This window comes from Fistularia commersonii, chromosome 25 (assembly GCF_037954325.1).
Source record: "Fistularia commersonii isolate RoL2024-O1a breed Wild chromosome 25, RoL_Fcom_v1.0, whole genome shotgun sequence".
Lineage (NCBI taxonomy): Eukaryota > Metazoa > Chordata > Actinopteri > Syngnathiformes > Fistulariidae > Fistularia > Fistularia commersonii.
Window position 1 is genome coordinate 2,106,675 of NC_141308.1, and position 18,326 is coordinate 2,125,000.

The 18,326-nt window shown below is 38.7% G+C and overlaps 1 protein-coding gene across 2 annotated transcripts in view; it reads right to left on the reverse strand.

Moving 5' to 3' along the window:
* The window catches only part of ephb1 (EPH receptor B1), a 175,583-nt gene that overhangs the window by 81,098 nt on the left and 76,159 nt on the right, over positions 1–18,326 (reverse strand). The gene's annotated exons all lie outside the window — the stretch shown is intronic.

Below are 18,326 nucleotides of genomic sequence, written 5' to 3' on the forward strand. Positions count from 1 at the left end.
ATAGCACTCAGTGTCAATGAATTTGTTGATTTTACAGGACATCAGATTGCAGTACAGTACCCTTATGAGACAGGGATATGCTTTTGTGTAATCTGAGGTGAAGTGGGTTTTATATTTTTGTTTTTTTGAGCACTCTCCCTCTGCCACGTCATGGGTTGCACTGATTGCACTGAAAACTTTGGTCCCTGAGAAAATAAATAAAACCCCACCCACACTGAAAGCCAATTGGCTTATTTTGCTGAGTAAACCAATCAGGATGCTCTCTATCTCGCACACGCTATGAACAGGCTCACATGCACAGTTTCACTTGCATGCAAAGTCTCTCTCACTCTCTCTCCTTCACTCAATCATATGCGTGCATTCTATGGTGCTTATTAGATGCACGATGCTGGCATTAATGTCTCGCGTGCATGCTCTTGCTCGCTTGATCGAGACTCCGGTATATTTTCTCTATTCGCGTGCCACTATCAATATGCGGGAGACTCCCGAGACTTCTGGGAAGCTTGGGATGTCTGTGACTCTTGCCAACAATCATCCCGCTTTGGGAAAGCTACTTCAGTAATGCGAGCATTCTTATCTTAATAAATGTTAATAAAGTTGTTCTTTGTTGCAAGTTGATCAGTAGTCCTTTTTTTTTTTCTTCAATGTAAATAAGGATCCGATGTTTCACAGAGGTGTACATATAACAATTACAAAGACAAATAATACTATTTATAATTGAGGCAGAGTTGGGGGGGGTGAAATGTTTTCTTCTTCCTTGGGTGTGGGGGGCGTAACAGAAAATAATTGAGAAGCACTGGTTTACAGGGACAGAGTATAAAGAATTATACGAACAAGCAATTGGTATTCCCTGCAAGAGAATAACCCGCAATTAAACTGACTGCATCCAGAAACAAATCCTTTCCCTTTCAAGTGCTACCGACTGGGTCCTCTCTGCATTGTTCTCTCTTCCTCTACCTATCAGTTTATCTATGCCTTCACATGTATTTGGTTTGTCCCGCTGGCAATGAATTGTTCTCTCTTCTACCTCTCCCTCTTCTTGTAACTTTCCTGTCCTGATTGACAGGTATGAATCCTTGTAAGGTTAGCTTGTATTTCTGGCTTTCTATGAGTCTGTCTCAAACAGATGCTGCTGGGTTGACAGAGGTATGAAAGCTTTGGATCACTGCTCACTACACATTACATTGAACTATGATGACCTCATGTCACTATAAGTCTGACTGAGAGAGATCATTTGATGATCTCTTAACTGTCTGTCATTCCCCTATCAGGTGCTCCTAGATCTAAAATGATGACAGCAACTGGCTACATATATGACAACAGCTGACATGCTGATCTTCTGTGCACAAAACAATGATACATTGATTTAACAAGACAAATTATGTGTGAGCTGATGGGAAAAAGCAGTCCCTACAGGGACTAACCATGGCAAAGCAGAGCTTGTAGTTATCATCAAGGAGTTACATGAAGTAACATGCTTGAGAACCGTATAATGTAATACACGGAGTCAGACATATATCATACGTAGAGGCACACTGCGTTTGTGTCACGTAAGGTGTGTGTTCAGAATGTGCAGATGCAAAATGTGTAAAGACCATGAGAATCAGAGTTAATTGGAGATGTGGGATTTATGGGTTGAGCGATATAAAACCTGTAGAAGTGTGTTGAAAAAAAAAATAGAAAATAAATAATAAAAAGAAAAATTAAAGAATTACTGTATAAACATGAATACAAGTAATGACAAAAAAATAATAGGGAAAACAATTGACTAGAAATAATTCAAGATGCTATATTAAAAGTAAATTTACATTTGCCTGTTCTACTGAAACATTTGTCAGGTTTATACTGAAACCCCATATATGTTTCAGTACACTGAGACCCTCCCTGAGCTGGAGCATGCAAACTTAATGTGGGTAAGAGGGTACTAAAAATATGTGATAAATCTGTGAACTCAAGAGGTATCATTCTATATTGGAGATGTTCATTTTATTTTTCGCAAATACAGTGATATTGACCGTTTGCATTTTAAAAAAACACACTGAAGTTTTGATTCGGGTTAGACATTTTATTATTAATAATTTAGGTTATAACTTAAACAAGCTGCCTGCTCATGTCAAGGTGGTAAGCAAGGGGACAAAAGCATGAGAACCGTGAACTGAAGCCAGTGACCCTTAAGTACAACTGCTGGCCCCAAAATTTTACCTTAATCCTGTGCCTCATCACATGGGATGGATCAGTTTTTAAAGGCTTTGGAGTGATGCATACCCATACACTTATAACTCATTGAGACATACTTTGGATAGGGTTAAGACCCCGTTTGACCCCTTTTGCATTATTTTGCAGCTTTACCTAAACGACATCTCTTTCTCTCTCTCATCAACCCCGAAGATGCTGTATGCACAGCCAGTCCATTTCTTAAGTGTTGCATAAGTGATGTGTTTGGTCATATCAGTCAGTGATGAAATGACTATGTTGGTAAGACAAAGACCCACAAAAGATGTCAGAATAGCAGACATGTTAAAACAAAAAGGAACTCAAAGGTGGAACTCATTGGTATTCAGCCTCAATCTTCTGCCACTGTTCACTCTAATGCCACAATCTGTGTAATGAGTTGCTTTTCCAGCTCAGGTGCTCAATTTCTCTACAAGGTCATTGAAAAACACAATACAGAGATTGGAGACAGAAGCTCCGCCAGAAACAAAGGCTTGTTGAAATCACCATAAAACGCCTGCAGGATGTTAAACGTTCAGTTAAGTTGTCTTTTCAGGATATCATTGATTAATAGAACACTAATTCAAGTTTTAAATATCTTTATTGAATTGTTAGCAGGGATCAAAAAGAACTGATGAAAGCTATACAAGTTCAACAAACAGGTTACATGGGCCGCTTGGGATCGGGTACTCTGTAAATTTACCAATCTACTGTTGTAACTTGATGGGGAAAACCTTAGCTCTGCCATTTTTTAGCCTTTGTCCATCAAGGGATAACAAAGGTGACAGCGCTTGGCAGGTCTGGGCGGTGTTAGTCTCCATTACCCTCAGTCATCACCCTCTAATCTCTAAAAGTGGATGCATGGAGGAATGACGTGAGCCAGAGAGGGTTTCTGGGGAATAAAAGGATAGTAAAAAGACTGCACAATCTTACTTCTTTGTATTTGTTTCACTTATGGCACGAAAGAGGTACTCCCACTAACCACTCCCTTGGTCATTAATCATCTGTCCATTTCGGCCATGTCAGATCCTTTCTTCCATGGTAAAGCATGTAAAACGTGCAGCTACGCCCACAACCTCCCTAAAGCACACACAATTCCCCTTCTCTTTGCTGCCTTATTGCTCTTAACCAAACACAGCTCATCTTGACATGCCTCCTCCTTAAATTTGAACCCTTCTGACAAAGTGCTGATATCATTTAATGATTTTAATTTTGAAACATTACACTATACTGCAGTGTTGTCTTGGAGGCCTTTTTGAAGGCTTTTGCAATCATCAAATTCAGTGAATAATAATTTAACATTGTACCCCTTTAGTGGAAAATGTTTGAGAATTAAAACTGTGTTTGACTTCACTCAGTTGTGGCTAGTATACTGGTAATATAAGGAGAAGTGTTTGGCTAAAGATGATAAAATTGGTTAATGTGTGATTCTCCATTTCCTTTTTAAATCAAACAAAGAAAGACCAGTGCTAATGAACAAAGATGATATTTGCTGGATGATGGATATAAAAAGGTTCTGTTGAAATATTAAGGCTTATTTTGTGTGAGTGTGTGTGTGTGTGTGTGTGTGTGTGTGTGTGTGTGTGTATGTGTGTTGCACAAGCACACAATTTAGCAGACAGTCAACGCCCCTGGGCAGGCTGTTGTCATGGTAACCTCACAGCCAGTTTTCTTTTGGCCCACACTTTTCCTTTGAACAATCAGCCAATGCTGGGACCATCCGACCGGGAAATCTGGCACACTAGAGACACGTGCATTTGTTGTGTGCTTGTATGTGTATATGTTAACCTGTGGGCGAGGACTTGGATAATATGAACAAGATGGAGATCAAGTAGGCTATATCATGTTTGTGCTTCAACACATTCACCACACCTGAACATTGTGTTGACTGCTTAGTACCATGTTGAGCACACTGGCTTAGGGCAGTTGTATCTCCAGGAAGATGCAGCTATTTCTGAAGGCACCGGAAATACCCTGACAGATGTGACAGAGGCAGTAGATGTGGCAACGAAGACAAGGTAAGATTAGTATTCAAGAAAACTCCACTGTGACAATTTATGCCTGGCTGGTGAGTTAATGAAGAAACCTGGACGCCACCGCTCGGCAGGTAGCAACTCGCTCGCAATTCAATCTAAACTTTAATTAGAACCAAACAGGGGTCCAAGCATGCTCCGTATACATCCAAGACCAATACGGAAAAAAAAATGGAACAGGAGAGATGGAGACTTACTTGATGAGGAGTAAATCAGCCAAATAACTTATATAACCAAGGAGCACAGTAATGACAGACTAAAGAATAAACTAAGGAATTTATTCAAACCCACACACACACACACACCCACACACTTAATGTGTATTCTATTTAAACTATAAAAGCAAATATGGTTTACAGACAGTAAAATCAATTAAGGTATTCAAATAAACATTTACAAAATCTTTCCGCGTAAATATCTAATTTCACAACATGGATATCTGTGGCTAATGGTCCGTTCCAGCTTACATAGGTGAAATATTTTTTGATTATGAAATTTAGTGGGTGCAGCTTATAATGCGGTGCGCTCTATAGTCCAAATTACGGTACATTGATAGATCGATATATACATACATACATACATGCAGTAAAATTTCAATTAATTTTGATTTTGCCTCCAGTGATGAATGATCAAATGCCTATGGCTCATGAAGGATGAGTAAAATAATACGGTCAGGAGCAAGAGGACCAGTCAATCACCTTGAAATTCTTTTACACAATGAATAAAGTATGTGCCGCAATATAAATAGTGTTCCCTTCCTGAAATTGTGAAAGACCATTAAGCTCCTTGGTCTCAGCACTGTCTCTTTTAAAAAGGATGTAGGTCATTAACTGCAGGGCCGGATCAATTAATCCATAGCAGTTAGCCAACAAGTCCCACTGATGCTCTTTTTGTTCCCCAGCTATTTTATTACATCTTGCCTTCCAACCTTTTTAACAATGGTCATACTCCTGTCATAAGCAGAACTTAACCTGACATAAAAACTGTAGAGTTTGAACAAAAAATCAATATGCTGGAGAGGTGTAATGTGAGACCTGCTGCATTCTGAATTTAGCTTTGACTTACTGACAGTACACAACAGATGCACAGCAAAAGTGTTGAAATTGAGTTAGGCAACACTGATGTCTGACCATTTAATTATTTTCCAGCACAAAGCCTTAACCAGCTTTTCCTAGTACAGTATAATATATGGATGCTTAGGTGCCAAATTAAATGTGAGTGAAAATTAAATAAAACGGTCAAAGCTCCAGGCAAAGTCCGAGCCCTATTGAGTTTACAGCAATTACAGAACCTTTTACTCATATACTGTTGTTACATCATGCACCATAGCAGCAATTGTTCAAGACTTTAGAACAGGGACAAGGAAAACCTAATCTCTTCATGCAATTGAGATATTTGGGTTCTTGTTAATGATTAAAGTGACATACAAGCTTGTTGTTTTGTTATTGATTTAATTGTACATTTGTGTCAATATCTCATTTTTAAATGAATCATTTTATTCAAATTTCTGTTAGATACACAATAACAATACAAGCAAATAGTTTTGAACAGGACAAGAATTATCTAATTAATCTATCAATCTTCTGTGCATTAGAAACTACACCAAGTTATTCAGCATGTTATAACTAACACTAATCAATCATTGCTCTACTTCACATTGCCACTGTGCTCATTATTTATTCCTGTTGTTTGGTAAATATGGAGAGACTTTTTTTATAGATTATACTTTATACTTTTCCACTTCAGAGTTTATTCTATTTATTTATTTATTTTAACTTGTATTTTTAGCTAGCCTGTTACTGTCTTGTCCTTATATCTTGCTGCTGCTGCTGCTGCTAAAAAAATTCCCAAGCATGGTATTATTAAGGTAGATCTCATCTCTCATCATCTCTCATACACACTGGATTCATCATTGCTGTGAATGGAACACAGTATGATTTAAGAAGGACATAAAACACTACAGGTTTGGTTTCAATGTTGAGATTAGGCAGATATAGTTTGAACTTATGATAGATTTAAGTAAGGTGATTATTACATTTATATTTATTTTTTTAAAAATACATTCTATTTTTTTTGTTCTCTCAAAAATTGCCATATCAAGAAAGGTCTTATCCTTTATAACCATGGCACTACTTCACCTTAAGAGTATTCAAAGCCCTTGAGTCTTATCCGTATATATAAAACCAGAGTAAAAAAAGCATCTAAAAGGATGACTTCTCTATGCTTACAGTACAGTTACTTCTGATATTATATTTTTGGATGATGAATACAGACTACTGGCATCTTCTGATACGAAATCGATGGCCACCAGCAACTAAAAAAGACGCCAAAGACTAAATTGGTGCCAGCTCTTTCTCATTTGGTGTGACTTTAGCTCCAGATGATGCTTTGAAGACTAAGAAATATGTTGTGATCAAGGTCCAGATTCTAAATCTAGTCTTGTATTTAAAATGAAAGCTTTGCCTGCTATCGTGTGCCGTACAGTATATACTTAAATTGTGTCCATTTAAGCCACTGTTATTATGACAATAAGATTGTGGTTAAAAGCCCGAATTCCTTCTTATCACACTCCACCGATTTCCTGGTGGGCGAAAATTCAAATGGCCGTACACACTAAAATCCCCAGCCCACTGGCTGGGTCTCACAGCCCAATTTATAACTGTTAAGCATGGAGGCCTATGACAGGGAATGAATAAGAGTGCAGTATACCAGAAAAGGAGTACTGATAAAAACAAGTGAAGAAAATTAGGTCCTTTAGGTCATTACTGTTTTCGAATTTGTTTTGTTGTACAGATAAACAAAGTCCCCCCCATCAGGCTTTCATAAAGAATGTTACCATAGGAGACAAATCCCTCCACAAGACCTCCAGTGACATGTCTCTTGCCAATAATCCACCAGTAAATGACTAAACACATGGCAACAATCCGTCCGCAACAGTAGGAGGCCATGCGGAGGTTAGCAGAAGTGTATTTGCAGATGAAGAAAACAAAGACAAACAAAAAAGAAAATTAGTCAAGCCTTTTGAAAGACATGGGTCGATTCACCATCATGGATCATAGATGAACATGTAAATGGCAGGATGACAGGTGAACACCAGAGGTGGGGAGGTCATTAGTATTAGAAGCAGTAGCGCATTCAGGGATGATTATGAATATGCCTTCTGATGGGTAGCTCATTCTTGTCCAAATCTTCTTGTCGTGACAACTGGACAAGTGAATTTCTTCACTTGAAGACATTTCATCCTGCATCAGGCTTCTTCAGATCTAATGATGGGTGGGAGGTTTCCAAATATAACTGCCAACATTTTGGGCGGGTCTAGGTTATGGTAGCTTGTTATTTAAATGTAAGAGTTGATCTGCAGAAACTAGGGCTGAGGGGTTTTTATGGTAATTTTTATGGGGTGTTGTTCGTTAGGGACAAAAGAGCAACTTTGGTGGGATTACCTGGGTTGGAATGGTTGAAACGGTAAAGCTCGAGAAAGGAGTGAAACCTGTTGGATCACATGAACTACGGCTCATGTGGAAGTTACTGCGGTCTGGTTCTGGGGGGGAATCTTTCTTGGTTGTTTGGAGGGTGCAGATGGGCCATGTCCGTATGCGCAAATCTGTCTCGGTATTGATCCCAGTTCAACGTTATACGTTTGTGAAACGTTTGTGAGTCTGTTCCTCCCCTGTTCGGAGATGGCTTCTTTGTTCTGACAAAGATTGCTTCTTTGACTCCTCTCTCGAATCACCTGTCTTCTCTGGCCAGAATACCCTGGCAGTTAAATTTGAAAACTCCCCACGGGTCATTAGCACTGAAGAAGCCTCTCGGATGAGGGGTGAAATGTCTTCAAGTGAAGAAATTCAAGTCCAGTTGCCACGACAAGAAGATTTCGACAAGATTTCACCATGACCTGAATAAATGAGAACCTCCACAGATATCTTGGGTAGTTCATATTTACCAGCAAGAGACAGAAAAAAGTATGAATCCTTAAAATGTATCTTTTCCGTAAAGGAACTGAAGAAGCCTCTCACATGAGAGGTGAAACGTCTTTAAGGGAAGAAATCAAGTCCAGTTGCAGCAAGAAGAAGTTTTTGACAAGAATTGACAATGACATGGATGATTGAGAACCTCCACAGACTTTTCCCGAAGGTTGTTCGGGAGGTTGCAGAATCTCACTATTTTTTTGCAAAGTATACTATAAGATGTCCAGGATGACATTAGGTGACCAGACACTTAATAAAGCTGGAGAATAAAGTTACTGAGTTACTTTTTATTCACCTTGACTAAATTGGACAGGATATTTTTGGGTTCAGAACGACTGATATATAAACATTAAATTCAAATCAAGCTTGGGGCTGACAAGCGAATGAATAATGTGTATGGAAATTATATAATTTGGCCATGATGTAAAAGAAAGACAGATGTGCTCATCAAATATTCTCTTGCGTGTGATTATACAGAAGTTGATCCCATTCACTGGCATGCAGTGCATCTGTAGCAGCAGCTCCTCCAAGGGTAGACAGTAACACATCACATTGGTATTCGTGTCATATTTACATCTGAATAGCCTGAACATAAGCTTACTGGAAAGTGCCATCTTGTTCCAGAGAAGCATATACACACCAACATCAAAACCGTATGTGTATGATGGGGAACTGTAGCTTCCACTCACTCAACCTGTCCAAATCTGGACAGCACTGACCTTTATCTGGCAGCCTTAGTCGATATCCCTCAAGCTATGAAACTGACAAACATATGTGTTTTTTTTTTTTTTTTTGTGAGTGTTTGCCTGCGTGTTTATGTGTAAACGGAGTGCTCCAATGCATGACCTCCATACCCTTCAAGCACTTCTCCATGCACTATAGGATTGATTAAGACCAGATGTTTTTTTTCCAAGAATGAACGATGGACAGTGACGGAATATTATTGATTGAACAAAGACTGACACACACCAGGTAGACATTCAGAACAGAACAAAATTGTATAATATTTGGTGAGAAGATGAACTAATTTTTTGTCTTGTGTGGACTAGAAATATAAAATCAACTAAAGCTGAGGGCAGAGCTATCGTATGTTTATTTAAGAGGTCATAAAAACAGTGGCTCAATTTAAAGGAGTGCATGCTTTACATATTGGACTACACTTAACCTGTTGATGAAACATCCTTTAAGTAAAAAGTGTCACTGTTTTTTGAATGCAATTTGCTCTAACAACTAAAACAGAAATATAAACTGAATATGCAACTGAAAGGGACATCAGGATTCACACTGACATTTTTTTTTGTCATTAATATGCTACTAATCTTGATTGATTAAAAATTCTTATTTTAGTAGGCTTTAGCCAATAAATTAAGTATAAAGAGTAAACTGATCTCATGTCACAGTACTGATTCCTTGATTTTATTTCAGCTTCTATGTGCATAACTTGTGTGTGTGTGACATGTGTTTCTTGTCAAAATAATTAAAGGTGATTTTTGGATTAATCATGATGAGAAAGAAGACAGTTCTTGAGTCTAGAGCACTAGAAGATGTGCAGATATGTATGTGAGGATGGTCAGAGTGCACAAACAGAGGTGACCAAATGCTACGCTTGAATCAAAGTGCTTGTCTTTTCGTGTGTTCAGACTATTTGTGCATGGATTTACATGTTTTAGTGTTGGTTAGTAAAATGTGTCTTCTAATTAGACCTCATGGTAGTGACATCAATGACTCATCTATAAGAGATCTTGGGAGAAAAATAACGGAAAGCCTTTTAAATGACAGTTCTTACAAGGAACAGTGAGAAAGGTCAGTATTAATGGAGTGTGTTCCTCTGTGCTGTGTGCACGGATTATTTTCTATTTAAATTAAATACGACTTGCACCATACACAAATACTTTAGAAATAACTTCTTATCTTTTTAATGGGGTGATAAATAGTAAGATTGCAACAATACTATTAAAGCCAATATACATTTCAAGTTTTCAGAGTTGGGTTGCACAGTACTGTTTTACTGCACGGATTCAGAGAGAAAGAAGATGCTCACTTGTGTGCATGGAAGTCAAAAACAGGGTCAAATGATATGTGCTAGCAGTGAAGCGACACACTTGTACCTGTATAAGATGAACGGAATAAAATGTTTCATCATTCACGTTCTGAATGACCTCATGCGGTTGGGCAGGGATGTCCAAAGGACTGAATGTACCCGGGTCTGCTCTAAAACACTGTGCATTTATGTTTAAAAAAACACAGGCTAACTAAGCATTAACAGAGGAACACATGCTCTGAAATACACCTTCACTGGATGGGAGCTATTGAATAAATTGTGTTTTTTTTTACCTTTTTTTTTCCTCTTGGCTCTTTCTCAGAAGTTCTAGATTAAACGCCAAACCCACTTTACTAAAGATGACTGGAAAATATATCATACAATCCAAGGAGTTTAAACATCCACACATGCTCATATTTATACATAAACACACACAAATGCGCACGTACACATGCACACACACACACACAGTAAGTGCAATGCACTCTGATGTATGATGACACACAAACAAACACATAAATATGGTGGAAAAATGTTTACACAGGGACATATATAACATAGTGGGACAACCGAACACAAACGCACCTGCGTGGTGGGTTGCATCTACACTTTGTATTTCAATCACTGAATCGATGGTTCTAAATTGATTGTAGCTGAGCAGGGGCCAGAGATGTTCCCTCTGGCTCAGTGCCCTGGCCCTGTATTGATTAGATCTGAGAGAGCCAATTGCTTTCACACTGGATTAAGGTGTTCCGGGACAGTGAGCAGGAAGAGAGAAGCTAAGTAAGTGTGTGTGTGTGTGTGTGTGTGTGTGTGTGTCGCACAAGCACACGATTTAGCAGACAGAGAGAGAAAAGAGAGGAAGAGAGAGATAGATAGAAAGAGAGAGAGAGAGAAGGAGAGAGAGAGAGAAGGGGGTGACAGAATAGGTTTTTAAGCCTGAGAGAAACAACCTAAGTACTGAGATACAGCCAACACACCACTTCTTCGTGGTGAAGAGCATGGAAGCATAACATTATATGGTTAGTTAATTTACTCACTTATAAAATTCTAATTATATTATACATAAAGTATTTCAGAACATTTTTGAATGTTTTGAACACAAACACACACACACACACACACACACACACACACACACATACACACTACATTGCAATCCGAAGGCACAAACACAGATCAATTGTGTAATGAGATGAGATGTATTTTAATGATCCCATGCTTGAGAAATTGTTTCACAGCAGCAGCAAGACATACAAGGACAAGACAAGCTAAAAATACATGTAAAAAATAAATAAAACAAATAAACTCTGAAACGGTTGATAGAAAAAAGAAAATTAAAAAAAAAAAAAAACACAACTAGAAGAAGCCAAATAATTCAGGACCAACTGAAGAAACGTCAAGTATGATCCAAAAATCTAAAAAAAATGTCTAATAAATAATAAGCCAAGTGGCAATGTGAAGTAGTGCAGTAACTGATTAGAGTGAGTTATTGTATACAGTTATATGTATCTGTATCTTTCTGTTCAACAGCAGAGCTGCAACAGTCTGCTGGAGAAGCTACTCTGCTGTCTATCCAGCGTTAGGTGGATGGGGTGGTCAGAATTGCCCACAGTATTTTTAAGCGTCCTCCTTTCCAAAGTTCTCCATCCAGAGACCAATCACAGAGCCAGCTCTCCTGATGACCCTGTCTAGTCTGTAAGAATCTGGTTCTGATGCTGCTCCCCCAACACACAGCTGCAAAAAAGATGACACTGGAGACAACAGATTGATGAAAGATCTCCGACATCTTGAAGCATACATCAAATGATCTGAGCTTCCTGAGCTATTTGTAGTTGTTTTGAAAGAAAAATAAAAAAAATCGGGGTCGAAAAGGTGAGATGAGGTGGGAAAAAAATGAGGAAGATGGGATGGGATTCGGTGGTCCATTAAGACACTGATGTCTTTCAAGAACACCAAGGCATGTCTATATGCATCGACGTCCTTAAAAAATGATTTCTGTGATGCTTCTGTGCTGAACCATAACACCATACCGCTGATACAATAAATCTGTAAATGTGACATAAAGGCTGACTTCACTTGTAAGCAATAGAAAGGTCAGTTTACAATAAAGTAAGGAAAGTTTGGGGTGAGAGCCAGAGTTATGTATGAGAATTTTGTGTCGTTATCAGTCTGTGCTTGGCCCATTCCTCAAAGGGTCTTATTATGCATTGTGCTGGCTATGACACAAAGGCAGTGGCTCTGTATCTCAACACATCCAGCTCCCCCAGAGAACATTCTACAGACAGCAAATCCATTTTTGTTTGTCAGTGTTTGCTTCTTTTCGGCTTGGGATAATCAGATATCATTCACTTTGAGAAGCATACCTCTGAGCCGTTTGGCCCCCTGGTACATTGAGCCTTAACCTACCGGTACATTTAAATACAAGCTGTGGGGTTTTAGACAGGGGTTTTACGATGGCAAATTTTGTATATGCACTAAAACATGGTAAGGTGAGTGTTATTCATGATGGTATCTAAGAGTAATATAATAATTCCATATAAAATTGCATACTAATAAAATAGCGGTCCCCAGTTTAACTACCTTATTGTTTGATATATGATGTTAAAACCAGCTCTTTAATGGATGTTGTCAAACAGATGGCTCTTGAATTGGATAAAAATTTAATGGATATTACCAGAAAGATATGTCAACTAATTTTAAGGACACTGTGTTTTTAAGCAAAGCTATCAAATCTAAGCAAGCAGCATAATGGAAGCCAAGGTCAGACTTCATGTCTTGACAGGGCTCAGTATTACTGCTTTTAAATAAGGAGGATGAAGATAACAGGTAGAGCCTTTAACAGACAACCTCATAGATCGCCATTAATCAGATGGTCTTAGTCAGAATGTGACCTAATGTTTCCATTAGGTCAGTGATATTAGCTCATGTCACTTTATGCACTGGAGATAAGGACCGTTACATTTAAGTCCTTTTAGATCACATTTAAAATACTTGAATGAGGCTAGACTGCTTAAAATACAACACAAAATAGATATAAGTTGCAGGTTTTGACAAATGTAGGGCCTACCGTTTTTTCTCAGGTGTAGCACAATTACATTATGTCCTCTCAAAAATATAGGAAATATGGCAAACAACCGCGCCGCCCAATATTAAGTAATACTTTCCATTGCACTCACTAAGCAAACTGGTAGCATAATGAGCTTGGAGTAAGTGTTACTCACAAAATGAAACTTCAAGGGGACCTCAGAGGTCAGCAATCCATACCTAGAACTATACCCACTTTTTGGGTTTATTTAAGTATGCACATAGACATAAGTAAGTGCATAACTGCTTATGAAATACTGCAAATGTGGTCATTTGAATGTCAATATAGAGTTTAATTCACATATTAAACACATATTGCCCCATAAACACACACACGCAAATTCATAACTAACAAAATAGCTTCTCCACTGGGAAATAGGAGAAAACAGCAGAGGGTCCTGGTATGAGGACTGACAACAAGTCAAGATCAATAATTTGTCATTGTGACATGCCAGATAGATCATCATCAACTTCTCCACACTGTCATTGAGAGAAGAGATGTTTCCCCAGATTTTTGAATGAACCACTCATTCTGACCCTGAAGTGAAGTCTTTGTTCACTGTCAATGAAAACACAAATTTACACATGCACAATTACACACTAAGCAACAGATTACAGAAGTCGAAAATTGCTGGATAATTGCATCTTGAGAAGGTACGGAAAGTGTGTTAAAATAGGGTAAAGAGGAAAGATGGTGGATAATGCCATGTGTTATAACACAGAATGCAGACATAAATCAGCAAATGACAGACAGAGATGGCTTAACACTTTTCAAATTGTATTTTAAGTGGAAATACTCGGCTTAAATTATTGAGAAATTGGAAAACATGATTAGGTTTTTGAAACTGAATACATAAGTTAAGCCTAAGGCATTTGTGTCCACATGTATACGCCATTATTTGTCATTTTACAAGTTACAACTGGAATTCAGGGGTACTAACCTTTGCATTGCAATAAGCACCAATGCAGATTGATGGAATAAATGAACAACATGGAGAAAATCCTCATTTGGCTCATAGGATTTGGCCACTGTAAAAAGTATGATCGCTCCCTGCTGACTGCATTGCGAACAAGTTCAGTCAGTCGTCATACCAGAACTGCTCAGAAGTTGTGCATAAATAGTGATTCTGACACATTCATATATTACAAATTGTACTTCTATTTTCATATTTACATGTTGGAGTGATGGTTTAACAGCACAGTGTTTTTCTTACCATTACTGATTATGTCTTTGCTGTGTTCTGGCAATCATAATCTAAAAGCACGAAGGGTGGCTCCTGATTGATGGAGGTCAACGCCGGGGTGAGAGGGTGAAGTAGACCCCTCATGCCGCTAGCTTTTGTTTTGTCAGTGAGGGTGACATGGGCAAATTAAGTTGGGCTTTAGCCATCTGGTGAGTGTAAGAAGCTCTTTGTGTTTGTTCCTCTGACTCTCACTGGTCTTAACGCCCAGTGTCCATCACTGGGAGAAAATAAATGAGATGATGAAACTGAAATGAAATTGAAAAGTTAAAATTTGGGGGAGAAAAATACACACACATATATATGTAATTTCTTTTTGTAAGGAGTACTCAAAGATATGTATGGTCAAATACGAGCCTTTGTGTAAGTACCTTTGCAGTAGACATGGCAAGATGGGAAGATTCACAGCAAACAAATGCGTTGTCTGAAAAAGACTGAGGTTTAGAGAAGAACCTTAAGCCATTGCTAAAAAGAAAGAGAGGTAGAGGTAGTTGGGGGTATTTGTTCCCTCATGTGGGATGAGAAAACTGTCGTATGTGATATGTATTTCTATTACGTGTGAACAAAACCTCCAGATTCCCTCACATCATTAGAGACAAACTGTCGTTGCAGTGAGAGCTGTGCATCTGTGTTTCGGGTCATTACTGACACTCTGTTTGGCCCTTCAATTCAAAGAGTCTTTGTTTGGGTCACACTCTTTCACCACTGCTCTCTGCCATCCCCTATTCAATCTATTCAGAACCATGGAAACAAGAAGTCTTTCACTCTCTGCTCTTTCTTATAGCTTTTCATTCTTTCCCCCATTTTTGTCTTCCTCATACTGGATCTTAATGCCATGAGACTAATAGGAGCAGGAAGAGTCGGAGACTTACTTAATTGGGCCTCAAGGTGACTTGGTAGGTTTTGGTGTGTGTATGTGTATGCGTGTGTGTGTGTGTGTGTGTGTGTGTGTGTGTGTGTGTGTGTGTTTGTGGGTACACACGGATGCCTCTCTGCAAATGAAGTAAACTCTGTGGAACGGAAGTAGACAAGGCCAAATGGGCTGGAATTGGCTCTAATAGCTTACTGGGACTTTGTGGGTCCTGTCTGCCAGATCTTTTACACCAAGATACAACAGATAAAGAAGTAAATACAGCCTCACCAAAGTGTAAATCTCTGAAGATTTGCATTAGATAGCCCGCAAATATAATGTACTTCTATTAATGACAATAAACTCCATTGAAGTTAATATCAGGTTTAAGATATTAAGATAAGGCTAAAATGTGATAAATGGGCTAGAACGCTTAACTATCTTCCGAGTGTATATCCAATATCTGTTAGTGCACGTGTCACTGTGCATGTCTGTTTGTGCCAAGTGATAGCACAAGATGGATTTCAGTTTGCATGCCATGTGTGCTGTGTGTGTGAGTGTGTGTGTGTGTGTGCACACACGCGCATGTGCATACGTGTGGTCGTGCCCCATAATGGCAGACATTAGACAGGCGTAAGGCAGCCATGATGAATCGATACTTAGCCCAGAGAAGCGCACTTGCTCAATGGGCTGTGAATCTCCCGCTGCCACTGTCAGCCTGCAGAATGTTAAATAAAGTTATTTGAATATTTGTAATTTTAATGTGGCAGCGTGTCAAAAGCCTGCTGGAGCCTAACGGTGGGAGAAAATATGAGAGTATTCACATTACTATGTAAGCCTAAAGGACTGTTCGAGTAAGGAATTCCATAAATACAAAACTAAATATATAACTATGACTATAGACGGGTGGATGGGTATATGGTATATCCATTTGCAAGACGAAGGGGAGGAATGCTTAACCTCCTAAAAAAAGTCAGAATAAGATACATAACCTCCTCATAAAATAAAAATGACTGTTTTTATGGAGTGAGCAAAAATGTATCTCAGAAAAAGAATGACAAAAAGTAAATAAGGTGCTTTTCAATCCTCACCATTTAATTAAGCAATGGACACTGCACAAAAAAAACAAGCGACGTATGTCTCCTGATTTGTTGTTTTCAAGTTGTATCCGGAAAACATTTGTGAGTCAGACGATAATAGAGAGGCAGCAGAGAAGTAAACTGACAGCCACGATCTCATGGAGATCACATGGCATCGTGCACAGGGTTAAAGCAGGCTGATTGAAAAGGGGAAAGCTTCTTTCATCCATTACTTAGGAACATACTGGAATCTTGTCAGGGATCACATTCATTCATGTATTCATTTAATCGTAACCTACTATTAAGATTTAGACGTTGATGATATCAAGTGTCAAGGTTGCAAAAAAATGTATTCCTAGTTTTTTTTTGGCGTCAAAAAATATCAAACCACAGATTCTGAATAAATGATAGATTGCCAAGAACAAAACATAAATATGGTGTGGTCCACCTCAGTGGATCTAAGCCAATGACTTGCAACCTAAATGAAAAACCCCAAGTGGAGAATGATGAAATGATTACCTCAGAATTATTTGATCACTGTGTAATACTGCAAAGCAGCAGTATTACAAGGGTCAGTGATTATAAGTGGATATGGAACACACATTACCAAGGCATAAACCCATTACTTAAGTTTCGAAAGGACAGTTAAACAGCAGATGGAACCAAGTAAAACCAACAGGTAAGTTCCTCATGGATGCCTGAGTATAACATACATGCACGCACACAGAAACAGACACTCAGCCCTCCTTTAAATTGGTGGACTTACAATTTGGTGTGTCTCCGCTCGATTTAACTTGGAGGTGATAAAATATTTAGCAGATTGCTTACATGGCCAAAGGGTGAGGGAGTGAGAGCGAAAGAAGGGGAAAAGATAGAGGGGAAGAGGGGAGGGGTTCACAAATTGCTTGTGTGGGAGCTGGGGAACTGGTAATGAGGATTACATGCTGGCATAGTTGTTGCAGAGCACAACAACCCTACATGGTCTCTCTGCCCAACTGACAGCAGGCAGTGCACACAGGCTCTTGTACACACACACGCAAGCACACACGCAAGCACACACGCACGCACGCACGCTTACACACACAGACACAGAGTTCTGTAATTAAAAGACATACATTACAGAATTTGTCATAAGATAGAAGTAGTACTAAGCATATTCCCCCTGAAAGAGTCTGACGGCTAATTGCGACCATCATGGGAGCATGAGACGGCACGCATACAAGTATGCATGCATGCACGCACACACAAACACACACACACACACAGACACATACACACACGCACGCACAAAGCATATACGACACAGCTAGTAACACAATCTTCAAAACATACCTGACAAATGAATAAAGAATTTATCTAAATCAACATTTCACTAAAATAACATTTGCATTTCACTTAACAGCAGTACAAATGAGAGGAATAATCTTACATGAGCAGATTGCTAAGCACATTTCACTGTAAGCCCGACAACTCAGTGTTTTGTTATTTCAGTTGTGAACAGATATAAGACATAATGGTAGACCAAGTCTGTTATATATAGGCCATATATCAAATGGACTTGATTATTGTATCCAGTGCAGCTATTTTTTTAATTAACTGTTTCTTTTTGTTCTGTTTTATTTTTCACATTTACCTATTCATCTTCACAACTGCGGTTTAGGTATGAATACCTGACAATGGGCCAGGTTCAAATATTTTTGTATGGAAAGAGATCGGTGTCTCTTCGGCAAGCAACAATTACACACCACATATGTATGAAAATACACGTTTCTATTTTTTCTGAAAATACCGTAACATTATATTTGATTCCTCAGCC